Source organism: Cryptomeria japonica, chromosome 1 (genome assembly GCF_030272615.1).
Source record: "Cryptomeria japonica chromosome 1, Sugi_1.0, whole genome shotgun sequence".
NCBI classification, from domain to species: Eukaryota; Viridiplantae; Streptophyta; class Pinopsida; order Cupressales; family Cupressaceae; genus Cryptomeria; species Cryptomeria japonica.
In genome coordinates this window covers 556,113,567-556,134,507 of record NC_081405.1, presented here as the reverse complement: position 1 = coordinate 556,134,507, position 20,941 = coordinate 556,113,567, and positions in this window count along the sequence as shown.

Genomic DNA, 20,941 nt, shown 5'->3' with positions numbered 1-20,941 from the left:
ATCAATTTTTTTTTATAGTTTGAAATAAGGCTAGTCCGGCTAGACTAGCCTATGTGTCATGTGATGTCGCACAAAAAGGTGAAAAACTTTGTATTTCTAAAACTTTTCACTTTTGTTCAATTTTTCTTCAAGCAGAATATTTTTTTACAAAAATTGAAAAATACCCTTTTGTAGAGCTTGAAGTCACGAATCTAGACATAATTTTTTAAGTATTTTGATTAATTTTAATATTTTTTATTAATTAAAAATTGCGAGTAGCTTTTTAAAGTTAAAAAAGAAGTTTATTAGAAATTAAAAAAATATATTAAATGATATTAAATTTTTTATTTTTCACAAGATGAGAGAATCTTCTCGAAAAGAGTATTTTTTTTTTTTGGGGTTAATGATAAATTTAGTATTCAAAAGGTGACGCTAAATGAAAACTGTCAAATTTATCTATGTTGGACTTCAAAATATTATAACGATAAAAATATACATCAATTTTTTTTTAAAAATATAAAAAAATGAGTCCAGTTTCATTTTTTGTTGACACCGACTAAAACCCCTAATTTTTAGCAATGAAAAATTTATCTTTGAATTTATTAAAAAAATAACTTTTTTTTACCTAATTATTCTAAAAATAACAGACATAAATTTCATTCATATTTCTAGTTTACATCATTTCAAAATTGAATTTAGAAATGCCACTTTTATGTGGTCGAAATTAAATAGTTTTAGTTGTATTCGCCGGTTCCTTTATAAAAGTGTGACACAAATTGTGCTTTTACCTGGGATTGATCTATCAATGAACAATGACCATAATCTTTCATGGCATGATACACATTCATGGAGGACTATGTAGATGAACTACTAGCCAAATCATTTACATGAGAAGGACATCTAGAAATTTTAGACAAAATCTTTCACCGGCTAGAGTAATTCAATGCCTGATTAAATCCTAAAAAGTGGTTTTGGTGTAGCATTTGACAAACTATTAGGATACATAGTATCAGAAAAGGGAATCAAGGTGGACCCCACAAAGGTGTAAGCAATCATGGAGATTCCACTTCCTAGAAATAATATCAGTCAGTTAAGATCTCTACAAGGATGGCTACAATCCATCAGAAGATTCATTGCTCAACTAGCTAACAAGTGCCTTCCATTTACTCATCTGCTCCACAAGAATGTTCCCTGTAGATGGGAGGATAGATGTGCAGAACCATTCCACCAACTCAAGAAATATTTGATTAATCCACCTATATTGGTGCCACCAATAGAAGACAAACCCCTCATTCTCTATATATTAGCTACTGAGGTATCTTTACAAGCTTTATTAGCATAAGAGGATTCAACAGGAAAAGAAAGAGCGATCTACTACATCAACAAAACATTGAATGGATATGAGCTTAACTATACCTTCATTGAAAAATCTTGTTTATCTATGGTCTTCATTTCTCAAAAGTTTCAACACTATATGCTAGCTCACACAATCAAGATAATAGAAAAAATAGATCCATTAAAGTATCTACTCAACAAAGCTTCTTTAACAGGAAGACTAACTAAATGGGTGATGATTTTAAGTGAATTTGAAATTAATTACGCAGACAAAACAACAATCAAAGGTAAAGCTATTGCAGATCAACTAGCAAAAGCTCCATTGAAAGATAATCATCCAATGCATGTTAAATTTCTAGACACAGATGTCTTGATAGTCACAACACAACCATGGGTTTTGTACTTTGATGGATCATACACACAACATGGATCAAGTGAAGGTATTTTATTTGTCACTCCAGAAGCGCACACTATTCCAAGGTCTTTCAGATTAATGTTTTCTTGCACAAATAACATAGTTGAGTTTGAAGCTCTAATAAAATGCATCAAAGTGGTCTTAGAGTGGAAGAAAACAGAGTTGAAAGTCTTTGGAGACTCTCACTTAGTTATCAATTAGGTTAATGATGACTTTCAAACAAAAGATAACAAGTTGATGTCATACAAAAGAATCATGGATGACTTCAAGAAATACTTTGTGGACATAAATTTTTAACAAATTTCAATGTTGGATAATAAAGATGCAGACATCATGGCAACCATTGCTTCACTCTTTCAAATACTAGAGAAACAGAATCATTATGAATTCCTGGTGGAGTAATTGTTTTTCCATGCCTACGAAAATTCCACATAGTTAGTTGCACTCACCCCTCTATAGAAATATCTATGCCTACCTTAAAGATAAAACCATTTCACCAAATCTATCTAGAAACCATAAACGCAACTTTGTTCATAAAGGAGCTTGTTATACCCTTGTCGCTGATACACTTTACCACCGAGGTCTCGATGGTACTCTTCTTTGGTGTCTTGATTGTAATGAATCTGAAACTTCCTTGCAAGAACTTCAAAAAGGTATTTGTGGCACACATTCAAGTGTTCCTACTCTAGGCAAAAAACTTCTAAAGATGGGATATTATTGGCCGACAATGGAAAAAGAATCATACCAGTTTTCTAGAAATGTCTGAAATGCCAAATTCATGGAAATATTTTACATGCACCAACACAAGAGCTAGAAACGTTCACTACATTATGATCATTTTGTCAATGGGGACATGATCTAGTGGGAAAGATTCATCCTTCCTCATCAAATGGACATAAATTCATCATCACCGCCATTGAGTATTTTACAAAGTGGATTGAGGTTGTTCCCTTGACTACAGTTACCGATAAACAAATTATATCCTCTTTTATCTTGAATTATCTCATTTGTCGGTATGGCATTCCTTGTTCCATTATCACTGATAATGGAAGACCATTCAAAAATCAAGATGTGAAAGAACCGTGCGAACGATTTCATATCTAGCATCATTTCTCCACCCCTTATTATCCACAAGGGAATGGCCAAGCAGAGGCCTCAAACAAAACCATTCTAAAAATCCTAAAGAAAACAATGAACAATGTTGGTCGTGATTGGCATGTCCAACTCAAATCGGGAATATGGGCCTATGGAACTAACATCCGCACACCTACAAGAGCCACACCATACTCACTTGTGTATGGATCAGAGGCTATTTGACCTATTGTGGTCAAGATTCCATCACTATGAAGTGACTCATTCTGGATGAAGAATATTGAGTAAACAGAATGCAAGAGTTAGAGCTGCTAGATGAGCACCGACAACATGCTTCTGATCACCTCTAAGCATATCAGAAATGCATGTGCAGGAGCTACAACCAAAAAGTAAACCCAAGGGCATTTCAAGTTGGTGACTTGGTACTAAAGGAAAATCCCCACAATCAACAAGATCGAGAAAAGAAGGGCAAGTTTGAACCAAACTGGATAGGTCCTTTTGTCATCATATCAACTTATGAATCGAGGTATATCAACTATCTACATCAGAATGAGACATGTTGGATGAACCTACCAATAGAATCCATCTCAAGAAGTTCTACACCTAAGTCGTCCAATGCAAAGATAAGGGAAAAATACCAAAAAAATAAAATAAAAAAGTCAAGAAAAATACAAAAAAATCATAAAAATAAAAAAAGTGCAATAAAAACAAGTAGTGAAAACCTGGAAATAGGTTCTATTTGTGATAGAGCGACTTTTATATCTATTAGGACATAAATCATATCTTTTGTGTCCATCTAATCTAAGCCATTGGCAAAGATTCACCAAACGTTTTACATGCAACACAATCTTGGACACACTTAGCGTTAGTCACTGTCCTTGATTATCCCAAAAGCTATCCGCATCATATCTCACCATGGCTTGGTGGTCAATGTACATATCCATTATCAAAAGTAGTTTCTAAGGACAGGGGCAAAGAATCCCGACTTTGCTAAGAGAAACTCACCTTTTGGGCTAGGAAAACAGATAATCAAACACATAAACATAGATCTATAAAATGCAAATATAGATCGTGACTATCAATGGTTTACATCAACACAAGACCTAGACACACAAACTGATTTCTAAAGATACACAAGGATACATTTGCAAGATGCTTTATCTAACAATTACATGGGGTAGCATGAATGTTTACCTATAGTAGTTTTTGATGTTTTTTGTGTGACCATATCTCCTAAGCGACTCAAGGATGTTTTAAAGAGTAGAGATGAAAGGAAGTAGTTTGATATTTTCTTGGTCTATTGTTTGTGAGTGAAATCTTATTACTATACAAATTTATCTTAAGACATGATCAGGAAACATATCACTAAGGACATTCAAATTTGTATAGGATGAAGGTTAACTCTTGTTTGTTTTATGCAAACAACACTCAGGTTGTCTTGGTTAAATCATACCTCGATGCTTGTGTCATCTTGAAATATTAAAATTCATGTAAGTTATACTCAAGTCATCATGGTTAAAGTATACTATGTTGCTTGTATTAACTTTCAGCATTTCAAAATCTCAATGATGATAAAAAGGAATCACTACAAATTTTATCGAAAGGATGACTATCTCAGAGGGTACAGTTCATATCATTTCATACCATTTCATATCATTTAAAAGGAATTTAGTTCTCATTCCATTTAAAGTGAATTATCATATCATTTGAAGTGAATTTAGTTTCATTATCATATCATTTAAAGTGCATTTAGTTGTAGTTTTTATATCATATAATGACATTATCATATTGTATCATCAAATTTGCATTTAAGTGGCATTTTCACATCATTTCATTTTGTATCATTGACCTTCAATATCATCACATTTAGAATCATTGTCCTTCCATATCATTTATAATTTAATATCATTTCATTTAGTATCATGTCATTTAGTATCATTGCACTTAATATCATTGACATTTCACTACATATCATTTATCATTAATATCATTTCATTAGTTTCATTGATCACATCATATCATTTAGTTACATATCATTACCATTAGTACATTTAGCACTATATCAAAGCCTTTATCATATCATCATCCAAAGCATTCAAAAACATGTTAAAAAGCATCATCATATCAACATCACATCTACATTTCACCATACATACCATCTACACATGCATACGTCACAAGAGCATAATAAGACATTCATTTAGCACATGTACATATCTGCATCATAGAACACATCCATATGCATTGCATAAATCATCATTTTCATACATCTACACATTATCAAAATCATCATATAGGCATATATCATCTTCAAATCATATAGAATCCATCAATCATGATCATCATTTGCATACATCTGCACATCATAAAAATTATCATATAGGCATATATCACTTTCAAAACATATAGATCACATCATCATAGAATCATATCATCACACACATCACATAGATATCATCTACATAGTAAAAACAAAATCATGCACATAAAAATCTAGATCATTAAAGTAAATGCATCCATATCATGTATAAAGCATATCATCCTGCATAAAGTAACCCATATGGATCCAAAGGAAGGTCACTGAGTCATGTTAGAATAAATAAACAAAAATAATAAATGTCCAAAGTCCTTGGATATCATCTCACAAATAAAATGTTCATAACAAGGAGATTTGTATCATCACTATACATCAATGTGTACATCATATCATATCAAAATAATCAAAATAAATATATCAGTGTATACATCTCATCAAGGAATAGATCAAAATGATAAAAATACATCAAATGAGGGGTAATCTAGGAGTGGCTTCCAACCAAATCTACTGGCCTACCACCCAAACCACCACCCATACCTACACCTACGTCATCACCATCAAGATCTCTCCTAGGTCATGAGACTCCTCGGCTACCCTCTAGTCTCTGAGATCCCCCATGTTGAGAACTCAGAACATAGGATGTTTCTCGCCTCTCTAGAGGTACAACCTTATGATAGAGACTCTGGTAATTATCTTCTCACTCTAACTGCCACATGAGATCTCTTAGGGTATCCCTATTCAACCCCTGGGCGATTGTCTGCTAGATGGTCTGCATGATATACTAAGCATGGATCACCACTCTATCTCTATATCTCTCTCAGTGGTAAGTCGCGCAATATGAGCTCGTGCAGCTTGTAAACCCTTTCGTGTTGTATCCCTGTTCACCTAGGTTGTATCTCTCTCTAGGATAAGGGAGGTAACATATCTCTGTGGCTAGCCTATTTGTTCCTCTTCCTGTGTCAACTGAACTTGTAGCCCATGTACCGTAGACTGTAGGGAAGTTATTTGTGCATGTTGGTGATGAGGAGGCACTGAAATTTGTAACATCAGTGACTCTAATAGTTGTGGATCTTGTACAGCCTATGCTGAAGTAACCTATACTGGGGCAAAAGATGGTGGCATGTCTATCCTCCTCTTCCTAACCAATGGCTAAGGATCTTCCTCCTCCTCCCTAGGATCCCCCATCCTACCCATCACCTCTTCTCCTAACTACTCTTACTTCGTCTCCTCAGATGACCCCTCCTTATCCTCAATCTCCTCCATGTCTAACTCCTCACCTTCTACTCCACCTACCATCTCCCCTAGATGCAATGGCCCTCCCCATCCTAGATCCTATCTCCATCCACCACCTCTCCTAATTACACCACATCCCCGCCCTGCATCTCCTCCTCCATCACCACCTATGTCTCCTCCTCCACCATATCCTCCTTGGATGATCTGACCTCTAGCTCTGCCAATCCCACCACCTCCCATACCTCTTCCTCTCCCCAGACCTCATCTACCACCACTTTGTCCTCCTAGCTCTCCCTCATCATCATCATCGTCTACCTCCTCTCCCTCATCATCATCATCATCTACCTCCTCTGATGGTGGTACTGGCTCCCCTAGACCTGTTAATCGAGGAAAGGGATGCTCCACAAAATACTAAGCATACAACATAATCATCCCTACATCTACCAGCCCTAAATGCATCTCTTACCATATCCATGGAAGTGAGTAGAACTCTTCCTACGCTATCTCAAAATCTAAGGTTGGACCCCAATCTGTGCTCTGCTTGTCCACTCGAGCATATATGGCATCACCTTGAGGCATCCCCTGGGTACGACCAAACTGTCGATATACATGAGTCAAAAGAAATCGCTCTACTACATAGGGGGTCGGCCCTATCAGGTACCTACACTCTGGAATAACATAGGGATCTTTTTGGCATCCTCAGCCCAAACCTCACAATCCATATACAATCTCCATATCAATGAATCCATATCATCTAGGACCTGTCTCCAATACTCCAACTTTAAAAGAATGGGTTGGGAAGCTGCCTATTGATACATAATCAAATGCAGAAGCCCAACTAGCCATGATCTCTCCACCACTGGTCTGGTCACTACTATATGCTCCCATACCTAGATCTAAAGAAGTGTCACCCCTGCTAGAAAACTAGTTGCCTCATCATATACTACATGATGCAAATAATGGTACAGGTGGGCCAACACACAAATACCCCATTCGTAATGTGCCCCACCATCTAATGCAATAGACAACCCCATCTGACAAAATACCCATGTCATCTCATGTCTGGGTAGATGAAGCCACCAATAAAACCTACTAGCATCAAAGGCATAAGCGCATACTGATCAACCATGTTCTGCCATGCCATCGAGTATCCACTGATATGCAGATTACCAAAAAATTATCATAGTTCCTTTGTGCCTCCTTGCTCCTCAACATCATAGGTGACCAACTCACCCGTGATAGGAATCCGCAAGATCCAATATACATCCTTTGGTGTCACTCTAATCTCTCTAGTTGGTAGATGAAAGGTGCTATGATCATTATTCCACCTCTCCACTAATGCAGTCAATAGAGCCATGTTCCTCCAATAGAATGGAATGAATTTGATATGAGATAAGCCACATGCAACAATAACCACTCTATCATCATCTTTAAGATCTTTCCTCCTAGAAAATATTTTGGGGTATAACTTCTGAGACATCACTACACCAAATGACACCTATATCAAGATATCAACACCATATAAGTTATATCTATCAAATGGATCAATCATCATGACTTAAATCAAATAATTATTCTATCATCTTAGCAAGAGATCTTAATCAATCTCATTGAGCCCCTATCAGTGACGAAAGTCATGCTATCATTCAAGAGTTTCAATTATAAACTCTTATCAACATAGGAAGGTTCATCTTAAAGCCTACCCTATCAGTGACACTAGTCACCCTATCAACTTGGGAGTTTTGATCATAAACTATTATCAACATGGGAAGGTTCATCTTAGCCTATCCTATCAGTTACGTCATTCACCCTATCAATTCAAAATTTTTGATCATAAACTCTTATCAACATGGGAAGCTTCATCTTAGCCTATCCTATCAGTGATGTCAGTCAACCTATCAACTCTAGAGTTTCGATCATAAACTCTTATCAATATGGGAAGGTTGATCTTAGCCTATTTTATCAGTAACAAAATTTATGCTATTATTTGGGAATTTTGATCATAAAATCTTATCAAATCAGGTGGGTTCATCTTAGTCTATCCTATCAGTGACGTCAGTCATCCTATCAACTCAAGAGTTTTGATCATAAAATCTTATCAACATGGGAAGGTTCATCTTATCCTATCCTATCAGTGATGTCAGTCACCCTATCAACTCAGGAGTTTCAAGCATAAACTCTTATCAACATGGGAAGGTTCATCTTAGCCTATCTTATCAGTGATGAAAGTCACATTGTCATTTGGGAGTTTCGATCATAAACTCTTATCATATCAGGTGGGTTCATCTTAGCCTATCCTATCAGTGACAGAAGTGACCCTATCATTTGGGAGTTTCAATCATAAACTCTTATCAAATTAGGTGGTTTCATATTAGCCTATCCTATCAGTGACGCCAGTCACCCTATCAACTCAAGAGATTTGATCTTAAACTCTTATCAACATGGGAAGGTTCATCTTAGCCTATCCTATCAATGACCTAGTCATGAACTTATCAAACACTTGGAGTGTTGATCAAACACTGTCAAGTGAACCTCTCCTATCAGTGACGCAAGTCACACTATCAATCAAGAGTTTTGATCATAAACTCTATCAATCCAAACACAAAACAGACACTTTATCAAGTCCTACCAACATCAGCATTCAAAATTTCTCACATATCAGACAAAATCAAGAACTAGCGATCATACAAAAAAGTATTAGACATAATCCACAATCTAAATATCAAATTTGCCAACTTAAAAAATTTCACAAAATATTAATATAGTGCCACTGTGTCATATGCGCTAAAACAATTTTCATATGTGCTAACAGTCATATTATATGCACTAAAAACCTCATCAAATGTGCTAATCAAATGATTATATGTGATATGACTCATATGCGCTAATTTAACAATCAAATGCGCTAAAAATTTAAAAAAACTAGGGCACAAAAAAAGCGTGGAAAAACACATGAAAACCTTGAAAATCTACCTAAAAAGTTCAAAAAATCACACAAAGAGGTTAAAAATCTAACTTATCATAGGTGCATATTCAGCTAGCCTCTCAAATTGACGAAGTCACTCAAATTTATGGTGGTGATGAGGTGGCACCATTTTCTCCTTCTCCTCTTCTCTTCTACAAGCTCCAATCTCCAAATGACAAGTGCACAAATGAGGCAGAAAGAAAGCCCTAGGGATTTATATGGTAAGTGTTGATGTCACCTTGGGTTTGATACCTAGGTGGATGTCTGAGGCATGTGTGTTATCTTCTCGCACTACATTTTCACAAATCAAACATTTTTTTTATCAAGAGATCATAATCAAAAAATTGAAAAAATTGATTTTTTTTAAAAAATCATCAAAAATCAACAAAATCAACTTGATCATCAATTTTTTCTTAGTTCATCTCCCTATGGGGCATTATTATCATATCAAAATCCAAATCAATATCTGGGGCACCATATGAAATTTTTGGCAACATCATTAAAGTCGAGAATCTGGGCAACATATCAAGTGATCTTTCTTTGAATCAACATGTGGTCACATGCCACTTCAAAGAGGGGCAAAATATAGAAACCTGTTTCTTTCCACTTAATTAAATGAACATTATTTATTTAATTATCATTTATCCAACCATTAATTAAATTAAGATTTAATTAATGTCTCCTTTCTTCTATTCATCTATTAATCAAATTTAATATTTTGATTAATTAACCTTTCTTCTCTTAATTGAATAAATCCTATTTATTTGATTAAATCCCCTTTCCACATTTAATTAAATTAATCTTCTAATATAAATAAAACAATATCTATTTATAAATTACCCTCCTAGTTGTGTTTCCCTACAAATGCAAGTTACACTCATTGATTGAAATAAATCATTTTATTTTAATTGAAAATCCTAATTTCTCCCACTTGCACCCTAATCATTCGTCTAGAACCTCCTAGAACCCACTTAATTAAATCAAATCCTATCCTAAACATTGTCTCATTCCTAAGAAAAAACAAGTCACTTCTCAAACCCCCAAAGTCTTCAATAACCATTAAAGGCTCTTACATAATCCATTAAGGGTTTTCTCCCTTCAAGCAGGTTAACCTCCAAAGTCTTCAAAAAGAATTTATTGCTCTTACAAGACTTCACTTCTCAACACACTAACCTTTGCACAAGAGTTTGTCCATTGGACAAAGTCTTTATCCATTAGATAATATATTTATCCAATAACCTTTCCCACATGGGATTAACCACCATCTCTACTCAAGCATTTAATGATTCTTACCTCTCCACTCAAGCCATCTCATGGTGACACTTGTCAGCACGGGATTGGGTTGAAAATATCACATGGATTGAAAATCATTCAATCCTATCTCTTCTTAAGCCAATTCGATCTTGGCCATCCAATTGACTATTTCTTCAATAAATAACTCCCATTTCATCATAATCATGATTCCCCAAGTTATTAGATCCCCAAGTTATTGTATCCAAGTTTTATGCATCCAAGTTATAAATAATTTGCATTTGCCTCTCTCATAAGCTTAAGCATTTTAGATAGCAATATCATTATCATATCATGTTAGTTTAATATTCATTTCAATCTCGTCATATTGCACCATATCATAGCTAGTTTCATATCAACATCATGCTAAAATCTTAGTTTCATATTGCATTTAGACCTTTGATCATCTATCCCTCATTCTTTAGGTAGTCATCCTAGAGATCAAGTGCTCATCCAAGATAAGAGCCACTTTGATTTGAAGGATCCTTGGAGATAAAGAACAATGGAACAATCTTAGGAGATGGATGATTAAATTTTTTTTTCATTTAGATCTTTGTTTTGTTATGTTTCATTGGTATACTTGAATGTGTTTGGTATCATTTGGTTGACCCCTCTTATCAAGTGTACACTTGCCATTGGTACTTTGGCTATGTTGTGATAGGATATCCATAGTATGATTTATTAGTAAGGCTAGTAATTTGTTAATTTGTATTGGAATTTTTTTTGTTTTTTAAAAAAATCAATTGTCTATGTAAATTGAGTGCATGATTGATGGTACTCGACTCTCTTTTAAAAGATTTGCATTAAGTGGGGAGGATATATTATTTCCTTATATTTGTGAAATGAGACTCAGAAGAAAGATTTTCTAAGTTAGTAGCAAACTAATAGGGGGATGGAGGCATAGGAGGCTGGAGGACATTTGGTAACCTCTCATCAATCACTAGCAATTAGGTCATTAAACTGCATTAGTGACAGAACTATTTGTGCCAAAATCACTTAATCCAAGATTGATTTCCACATAGGAGTGACAACCATCTCATATAATCTATGATCAGAGTGGGAATGATCTATAATGGTAGCTGCATAGGTGACAATGAGGTCTTAGTATTCAAGTTTTCAATGTAAGTGATTGGATATGTTTGTCCCTAATCACTAGTTTTGAGTTGTTTGTGAGTGGATGTGTTTGTCTCCATTCACAAGATGATGTAAATGATTAGATGTATTTTTCCCCATTCACAAGATGATGTAAATGATTGGATGTGTTTGTCCCCAATTACAAGAGTTAGTAATCATGGTTGGATGTGTGTCACCAATCATAATTGTTATGAGAAGATGTGTGTGTCCCTGTTCATGACATTGATTTTGGATAGATGTGTTTGTCCCTATAAAACCTTGATGTAAGACCTTGGATAGATGTTTTAGTCCCTATCCTTGGTTCCATGGGTAGATGTGTTTGTTTCTATCCTTCGATGAAAATATAGCACTGAGCATAGAGAGGCTAGTTCTACTATTGCTTGTTATGAGTAGATTTTCATGTCCCTACTCATACTTTAGGATGACTGAGTGTGGTCATCAAGTATTGTGATGTACTTTCTCCCCATGTTCACACTAAGAGAGGGTGTTGGGAATTAGTGTTCACATAGGTGTTAGGAATATTGCATCATAGGATGCATAAATAATTAGGTTTGTCATTATGGGGGGTATTTATACATGTGTTTTAAATTAGTGCCATAATATTAAGTTGTTGAGAAACAACTTAATATTATTATTAGTCACATGGCTTGTTATATAGGTTAGTATAATGGTTATACGAACTTGTTTGTAGGAAGTTAAGTTGTTAAAAACAAATCATATACTTAGGAGTTCTTATAGAGTTGTTTCCTACAAAATAGGATTGGATAATCCGATAAATATGTAATATGTATTGAATGAAAAATAACGAAGCATGTGCTATTTTATTTTTAATTATTTTGGATTTTCTATCTATCCTCATATTTCTTATAGAAACTAATGCTCTCTTTTACACTTGTGACTAATACTATAATGCATGTTTGTTGTAATTTAGATAACAATGAAAATGTATTTTATAAAAATGAAATAAATTCATTTTATTTAAAAAAAAGAATTAATCAAAATTTTAGAGTCCATCAATTACAAATTGAATTTTTGTTCTAAATTTTTTTTGTTTCAAACTCTCTAAGATGAAATTATAATGAAATGTGCAATGAAAAGAAATAATTCTTACTTTCCACTATATCAAAGATGAGCATTTAATTCAATGTGAAATTTACATTTATTTTCCTAAAGCCTTTCTTTTGTTTGAATTTTATATTTATAGCATCCATTAAACAAACAAGAAAAAAATGCTCTTTTTTCTCTCCTCATATGTAAGATGAATGGATCTAGTGGTTAAACCCCTCAAGAGCCTTCTCGGTTAAGTCAACCTATCATGGTATTGTTGAAGACCCAATGGATAACTTTTGTTAGAAAAATATTTGGATCAAAGGCCTCTTTCCCAAATTCAACTGTTTCTGGTGGGCTACTGGTCATGGAAGAATTTTGACAATTGATAACCTAAATAGAAGAGGGTTCTTCTTGGTTAAGGCTATTAAAAAACTTAGGTATGTGAAGGAAAGGGTCAAGGCTTAGAATAAGGAAGTTTTTGGAGATATCTTTGTCATGAAGAATGCTTTAAAGATGGAGGTGAAACAACTTCAAGATCTTATTCAAAAAGAAGGTTATAAATATATTACAAGGGATAAAGAGAACGAGGTCCTTGTTAGATATAAAAGGATTATATCCAATGAAGAATATTTTTGGAGACAAAGGTCTAGGGTATTGTGGTTTCCTACTGAAGACAAAAACACCAAATACTTTCATATGTCCTCTGTGAAACATAAAGCTACTAATTGAATCACTAAGCTAGTGGTTGATGGTAAAACTATTAATAGTGATGAGGATATTGCTAAGGAGGTGATGATATCATTAATCAATAATGATCCGGTCAACTACTGAGAGGGGGGGTGAATCAGTAGATGGAAAACAACCTAAACTTTCACCAAACTCAAAACTGAATTCATAAACCAATCACCACTTGACACAATGATTTTTGACATGGAAACCCAAATGGGAAAAACCACGGTGGGGATGAATATGCACAAGTATTCTTAACTCTTTTGAAATTTTCCCTGTTAGGAGCCAAGCCTATTAAAACTTTACAAAAATGTCTTGTTAGGAATAGATCTGATTAAGGACCACCCGGTTAAGGGATTGACTACAATGCCATGTTAAAATAAATACCCTATTAGGAGTAACCTCAATAGAGGATTTGAAATCCAAGATAATGGATCACTTCGTTAGAGGATTAAAAAAGCTCTAAGCTTGTTAAAGCTTACCTGATTAAGGGACTTAACTATTGTAATTGTGAGATAACAATGGGGTCTTGTTGATCTGGTAAATAGCACTACTCTACTTGATCAGATCATTTTCATGCTCCTATCTACCTTCAAATATTTTATAGATACTCCTTCTTGTTTGGAAATCAATCACACTGACACTTAACCAAAATTCCAACACTACAACAAAATAAATCATCGACCTTATAAGAAAAAGAATAGGTCGGTAACACATCACAAACCTAAGATCTCATAGAGATTACAAACAAATCGGTTCAAACATGACCATTGGATTACATAGAAATCATTGCACATTGTACAAGATAACCTCAATCACTCCTTTATCACTGCTTCATCGAATCTTGTAACTTGTCATACAGTTTCCACTTCATGCTATATACTCACTCACTCCCAAGATAAAACAGTTATCTCTAAGTGCCAAAACCACTTTGAAACTCATCACATGCATCATGCATACGTGGCATAATCATCTCTGATCACCATTTGATCATAGATCAATACAACCGATTCAAAAATATCCATCAGTTAGGGTTTGGCATATCAATAGGTAGGGTTACAGGTTGATCTCACTGCTTCACTAGTAATATCGGTTTCCTTCACTATCTCAACTATCAGTTGCATTACAACTCCATTACTGGCTATAATTGACATCAATGACAACACTTATACTTCATTAATGCAGTTCTCATGCAAATGCCAACAATCTCTCCCTTTGGCATTGATGGCAATACAAATATGCATGCCCTTTGATTGTGATGATTGAGAGTAATGCACATACACAAGTATACGAATCCCGGTTTACATTTTTCATGTACTCTCCTTCAACTGAGTCTCCATATCTTCAGTTGGTAACTGGCTACAGTTCTTTAACCTATCGATCATACAGTTCTTCTCCCCCTTTGACAACAATTCCAAAGTGAAAGTAAAACATTCAATGTCATACTTCACTATTCTGCAACTTGTTGCTCCCCCTGTGGAGTAGCTCCACTCTATGCCAATCCCGCTTCAAGATTTTTCAATAAGCTCTTGGACTATTGTCTTCATAATCTATTTAATGAACTTCATGTAGGGGCACAACCCCTAGTTGACTTCTAAGATACTAAAAAGTAGTCTTAATAGGTAGAGGTTTAGTGAAGATATTCACTAGCTATTGCTTAGTAGATACATGCTTTAGTAACACATATTTACTCTAAACTTTCTCCCTCAACAAATGATATTTCAACTCAATATTCTTAGTTCTAGCATGCAACACCGGGATCTTTGAAATATTTATTGCACTTGTGTTATCACATAAAATCTTTACCGGTTTTGTGATCTTCAACTTGAATCCTTCCATAATGTGTTTCATCTAGATTGCCTGGGTACAATTAATATATGCTACAACATATTTAGCTTCAACAGTCAACTATGATATAAAAAAAAATTTCTTGCTACTCCAAGATACAAGCCTTCCTCCAAGAAAGAATGCACCTCTGGTCGTACTCTTCTCATCATCAACATTTCCTGCGTAGTCTGCATATGTATAGACTTTCAAATAAAAGTTACCTACATATGGATACAATAATCCATAATCAATTGTACCTTTCAAATATCTAAATATCCTTTTAGTTCTACCATGTGTGTCTCCTTTGGGTTCTTCTGAAATTTGACAACTAATCCAAGTGCATGAGCAATATTCTGTTTGTTGTGAACAATATAGTGTAGTTTCCCTATCATAGACTTGTACTCCTTTTCATCAACGGATGTGGCATCATCCTCCTTAGATAGTTTACAACCTGTAACCATTGGTGTCCCAACTCATTTACAATCTCCCATTCCAAATGTCTTCAATATCTCTTTCACATATTTGGACTGTGTGATAAAAATACCAGCTTTTATTTGTTGAATTTGTAAACCTATGAAGAATTTTATCTCTCCTACCAAAGAAAAATTCACTTTTCATCTCATTTGCAAACTCATCACTCATGTCATCATTTCCTCCAAAAATGATATCATCCACAAACACTTCACTAACCAGTATCTTATCTCCTATAGTCTTAAGATATATATTATTGTCTTCACTGGTTCTCTGAAAACCTATCTTCACCAAGTGTGAATGTAGTCTTTCATACCAAGCTCTTGGTGCTTGCTTCAAACCTTATAGTTCCTTTTGTAGTCTACACACCATATACTTTGAATAAGTCAAAGCATAACCATCTAGTTATTCAATGTAGACTTCCTCTTCTAGTATTCCATTTAGAAATACTAACTTCACATACATCTGATATACTTTGAATGCCCTATATGATGCAAATGTAAGTAGAGTCCTAACACCTTCCAATATAGCAATTGGTGCAAATTTCTCACTGTAATATTCTCCTTCTTCCTATGCATAACCTTTGCAAACCAATCTGGCTTTGTTTCTCACTACTACTCCATCTTCATTCAGTTTACTTCTGCACACCCATTTAGTACCTATTACATTTTTGTTCACCGGTCTAGGTACTAGGGTCCATGTATTATTTTTTCTCAATATAGTCAATCTCCTCTTCCATATCCTTTATCCAATGATCATCTCCAAAGGCTTCCTTTTCTATTCTAGGCTCAATAGTGGAGATCATACAAAAATTCTCTCTAATTCTTCTTCTAGTTCACACACCATCATCTTTATCTCCAATAATTTGATCAGGATTATGATTGAGTCTCACATGCTTTGGAATAACATGATCATTATCTTCAGGTTCTTTTTCCTCGCTATCTTCATCTTCTAAAGAATCTACCTTTTCCGGTTGAACTGGTACTACAACATTTATTTCACCAACTTCAAGCTTCATGGGTTCTAGTTCCAAAATCAGAATGTAAGGCTCATCTTCCTTCTTATCCTCACTGGTTTCTCCTAAATCTTCAGGACACTCATCCACTCGGACATCAACACTTCAATGATTTTCTTTGTCTGGTTGTTGAAAGATTTGTAGGCTTTTCTCTTGGTGGAATAACCAAGAAATATGCCTTCATCACTCTTAGCATAAAACTTACCAACATAGTCACCTCTCTTGATAAAACATTTACTACCAAAAACCTTAAAGTAATTGACATTAGGTGATCTACCATACTAGTATTCATAAGGAGTTTTATTCTTACCTCTTTTAACCAATATCTAGTTCATAGTGTAGACAGTTGTGCCGACAGCTTCTCTCCAGAAAGTTTGGCTACACCTCCTTGTATTAGAATCATTCTAGGAGCTTCAAAAGTTGACCGGTTGTTCCTCTCTTCTATACCATTTTCTATGGTGTCCTAGGTGCAGAAAGATGCCTCTTAATTCCATTGTCTTCCCAAATCTAATGAATTCCTCTGAAGTAAATTCACCACCTTGATCAGTTCTTAAGCACTTTATCTTCTTTCCACTTTCCTTTTCAGCTAAGGCCCTGAATGCCTTAAACTTGCTAAAGGATTATTTTTTGTCCTTGAAGAATGTGACCCACATCATTATTGAGAAATCATCAGTGAAGATCATAAAATATCTATCACCTTGAATACTTCTAGTCCTTATTGGTCCACCGAGGTCTGTATGAACCAAATCTAGCAAATGTTTTATTGAGAAAGAATTTCTCTTAAAAGTTGAGGATTTCATCTTCCCTAATTGGCATTCCTTACAAAAAGCATTCAGTGGTTTGTCCAACTAAGGAAAACCTCTTACTAACTTGGACTTACTAATTTTGACAATATTATCAAAGCTTACATGACAAAATCTTCGATGCAAAAGCCAACTATCTTCTACTTTAGTAATTACACAATTGTTGACTTTAGGATTTAGGTGAAACAAGTTACCTTTTGTCTGCTTTCCAGTTGCAATCAGTTCACCTTTGCTTCCATAGATTTTGCACATTCCATCATCAAATTCTAGTTGATAACCTCTGTCATTGAGTTAAGCAACACTCAACAGATTGTGTTTCAATCCTTCAACCCAGCAGACATCATGTGCACTACTCTTTCCATTAAGAGAAATAGTTCCCTTAGCTTTTACCATGCAGGTTAAGTAATTTCCAAATCTTACAACTCCTCCATAAAATTCCTTTAGAGTAAGAAATTTACTCTTGTCACCAGTCATGTGGTATGAACAATCACTATCAATAATCCAATCATCAGAATTATCCATGTGAGAAACTAATGCCTTATGATCAGATGTCTCCTCTTTAATGGCAACAAACACAATGTCTTCATTTTCATCTCCCTTAGATTCTTCATCTGTGATTCCACCATCAACTACAATGAGGAAATCTCTTTTAACTTTTCCTTTGTACTTATTATACTTCTCATGTTTCTTATCATTGTTTCCATTTGGACAATTAGTTGCAATATGTCGAATCTAGTTACATGCAAAACACTTCGAAGGTAATTTACCTCTATACTTTCTAGTACCTCTGGGTAACCACTTGGCCAAAAATGCTTCAAACTCGATCAAACTGTCTTCATCATCAAATTCTCTACTGGATCTTGACTCATGACTATGACTAACATCTCTACTTTTCCTTATAGGTGGATTATAAACTGAAGCTCTAAATGCAGATTCCGATTTCTGGACACTTTCATCAAAACTATTAATTCAAATGTAAATGTAATAAGTTTACCAATAATGGAGTCAAGAGTTACCTTTGTTTTATCAATAGAGTTGATTTCCTAAATGCTTGCAACTCAAATAGCATAGATCGATAGAAGGGTTATCAATACATTATTGAAAATTGTGGTATCCTCCACTTTACCACAAACACTTTTGATCTCACCAACTATCTCCTTGATCCTCTGACCATACTATTGGATATTCTCACCTTCAGCCATCCACATGTCATTAAATTTACCTCTCAGACTCTCTTCTTTGGAAATCTTCACATACTCATTACTGCTATAGATATCCTTAGGTTTCTTCAAGACATCATAAGCAGTCTCCAAACCATGGACATCAACATACTCTGAATCAGACAAGAAACTCATAATAGCCTCCAATGCTTGATTATTTTATTATTGCTCTTTATTTTGATAATCAGATGGAATCCCACTAGGCAAGTTATATTTGGTCACAACATGTTCCCAATATTGACTTCCTAATCTTTCGATATAGATCTTCATCCTATCACTCCATATTTTGTAGTTTTCCCTATTGAACTTCGAACCTTCTTTCTACATCATGTTCTCCTAGATCTTTACCTCAAGTTGTTAGGCTTAGACAGTAGAGGACCTAAAATGCTCTGATATGAATTGATGATATGATGAATCAATAATGAGCCAGTCAACTACTGAGAGGGGGGGGGATGAACCAGTAGATGGAAAACAATCTAAAATTTCACCAAACTCAAAACTGAACTCATAAACCATCACCACTTGACACAATGATTTTTGATGTGGAAACCCAAATGGGAAAAACTATGGCGGGGATGAATACCCACAAGTATTCTAAACTCTTGTGAATTTTTCCCTATTTGGAGCCAAGCCTGTTAAAGATTTCCAAAAAAGTCTTGTTAGGAACAGATCAGGTTAAGGTCCACTTGGTTAAGGGATTGACTACAATGGCCTATTAAAAAAAATACCCTATTAGGAGTAACCTCGATAGAGGATTTGAAATCCAAGCTAATGGATCACCTGGTTAGAGGATTTAGAAAGCACTAATTTTGTTAAATCTTACCCGATTAAGGGATTTCACTGTTGTAATAGTTAGAGAACAATAGGGTCTTGTTGATCTAGTAAATAGAACTACTTTTCTTGATCAAATCCTTTTCATGCTCCTATCTATCTTCAAACATTCTACAGATACTCCTTCTAGTTCGGTAATCAATGACACTGACACTAGGTTGGTAACACATCAAAAACCTGTTGGCAATTTTGGTTAAGTGTTAGTGTGTCAAACAAATTAGTTCAAACATGACCATTGGATTACAAACAAATTAGTTCAAACATGATCGTTGGATTACAAACAAATTAGTTCAAACATGACCATTGGATTACATAGAAATCATTGCACATTGTACAAGACAACCTCAACCGCTCCTTGATCACCGCTTCATTGAATCCTATTACTCATCACGTGGTTTCCACTTCATGCTATGCACTCGCTCATTCTGAAGATAAAACAATTATCTCTACACACCAAAACCTCTTGGAAACTCATCACATCCATCATGCATACGTGGCATAATCATCTTCGATCACCATTTGATCCTAGATCAATACAACCAATTCACAAATCTCAATCGGTTAGGGTTTGGCATATCAACAAGTAGGGTTATCGGTTTCCTTCACTAGCTCAACTACTGGTTGCATTACAACTCCATTACCAGTTATAATTGATATCAATGACAACACTTATACTTCATTAATGCAATCTTCATGCAAATGCTAATAGGAGGATGTTCATTTTTTCTCTAGTCTTCTTACTGTTGATCCAAATCTTTGTCTGAATGATCAAGAGTCTTTGCTATAGAATATTCCAAAGGTTATTGGACATGATCATAAGAAAATTATATGTGCCATCCCTTCTAATGAGGAAGTTAGGAGAACCTTTTCTTCTTTCCAGGGGGATAAAGCCCCTGGACCTGATCGGTTCCCCATGTTCTTCTTCCAACATTTTTGGCATATTGTTGGTAAGGATATTGTTCATGTTGTGAAGGAATTTTTTGGATCCAAGTCCCTTCTTAAAGAGGTTAACTCTACCTTCCTACTTCTTATTCCTAAAAGGCCTAGTGTGGAATCTATGGATAGGTTTAGATCTATTAGTCCCCGCAACTCATTATATAAAATCATCTCTAAGGTTGTTACATCCAGATTGTTGGTTGTGCTACCTTCCATCATAGCCTCACATCAGAATGGATTCATTCGTGGGAGGCAAATCTTGGATTATATCTTCTTGGTCCATGAGAATATTCACTCAC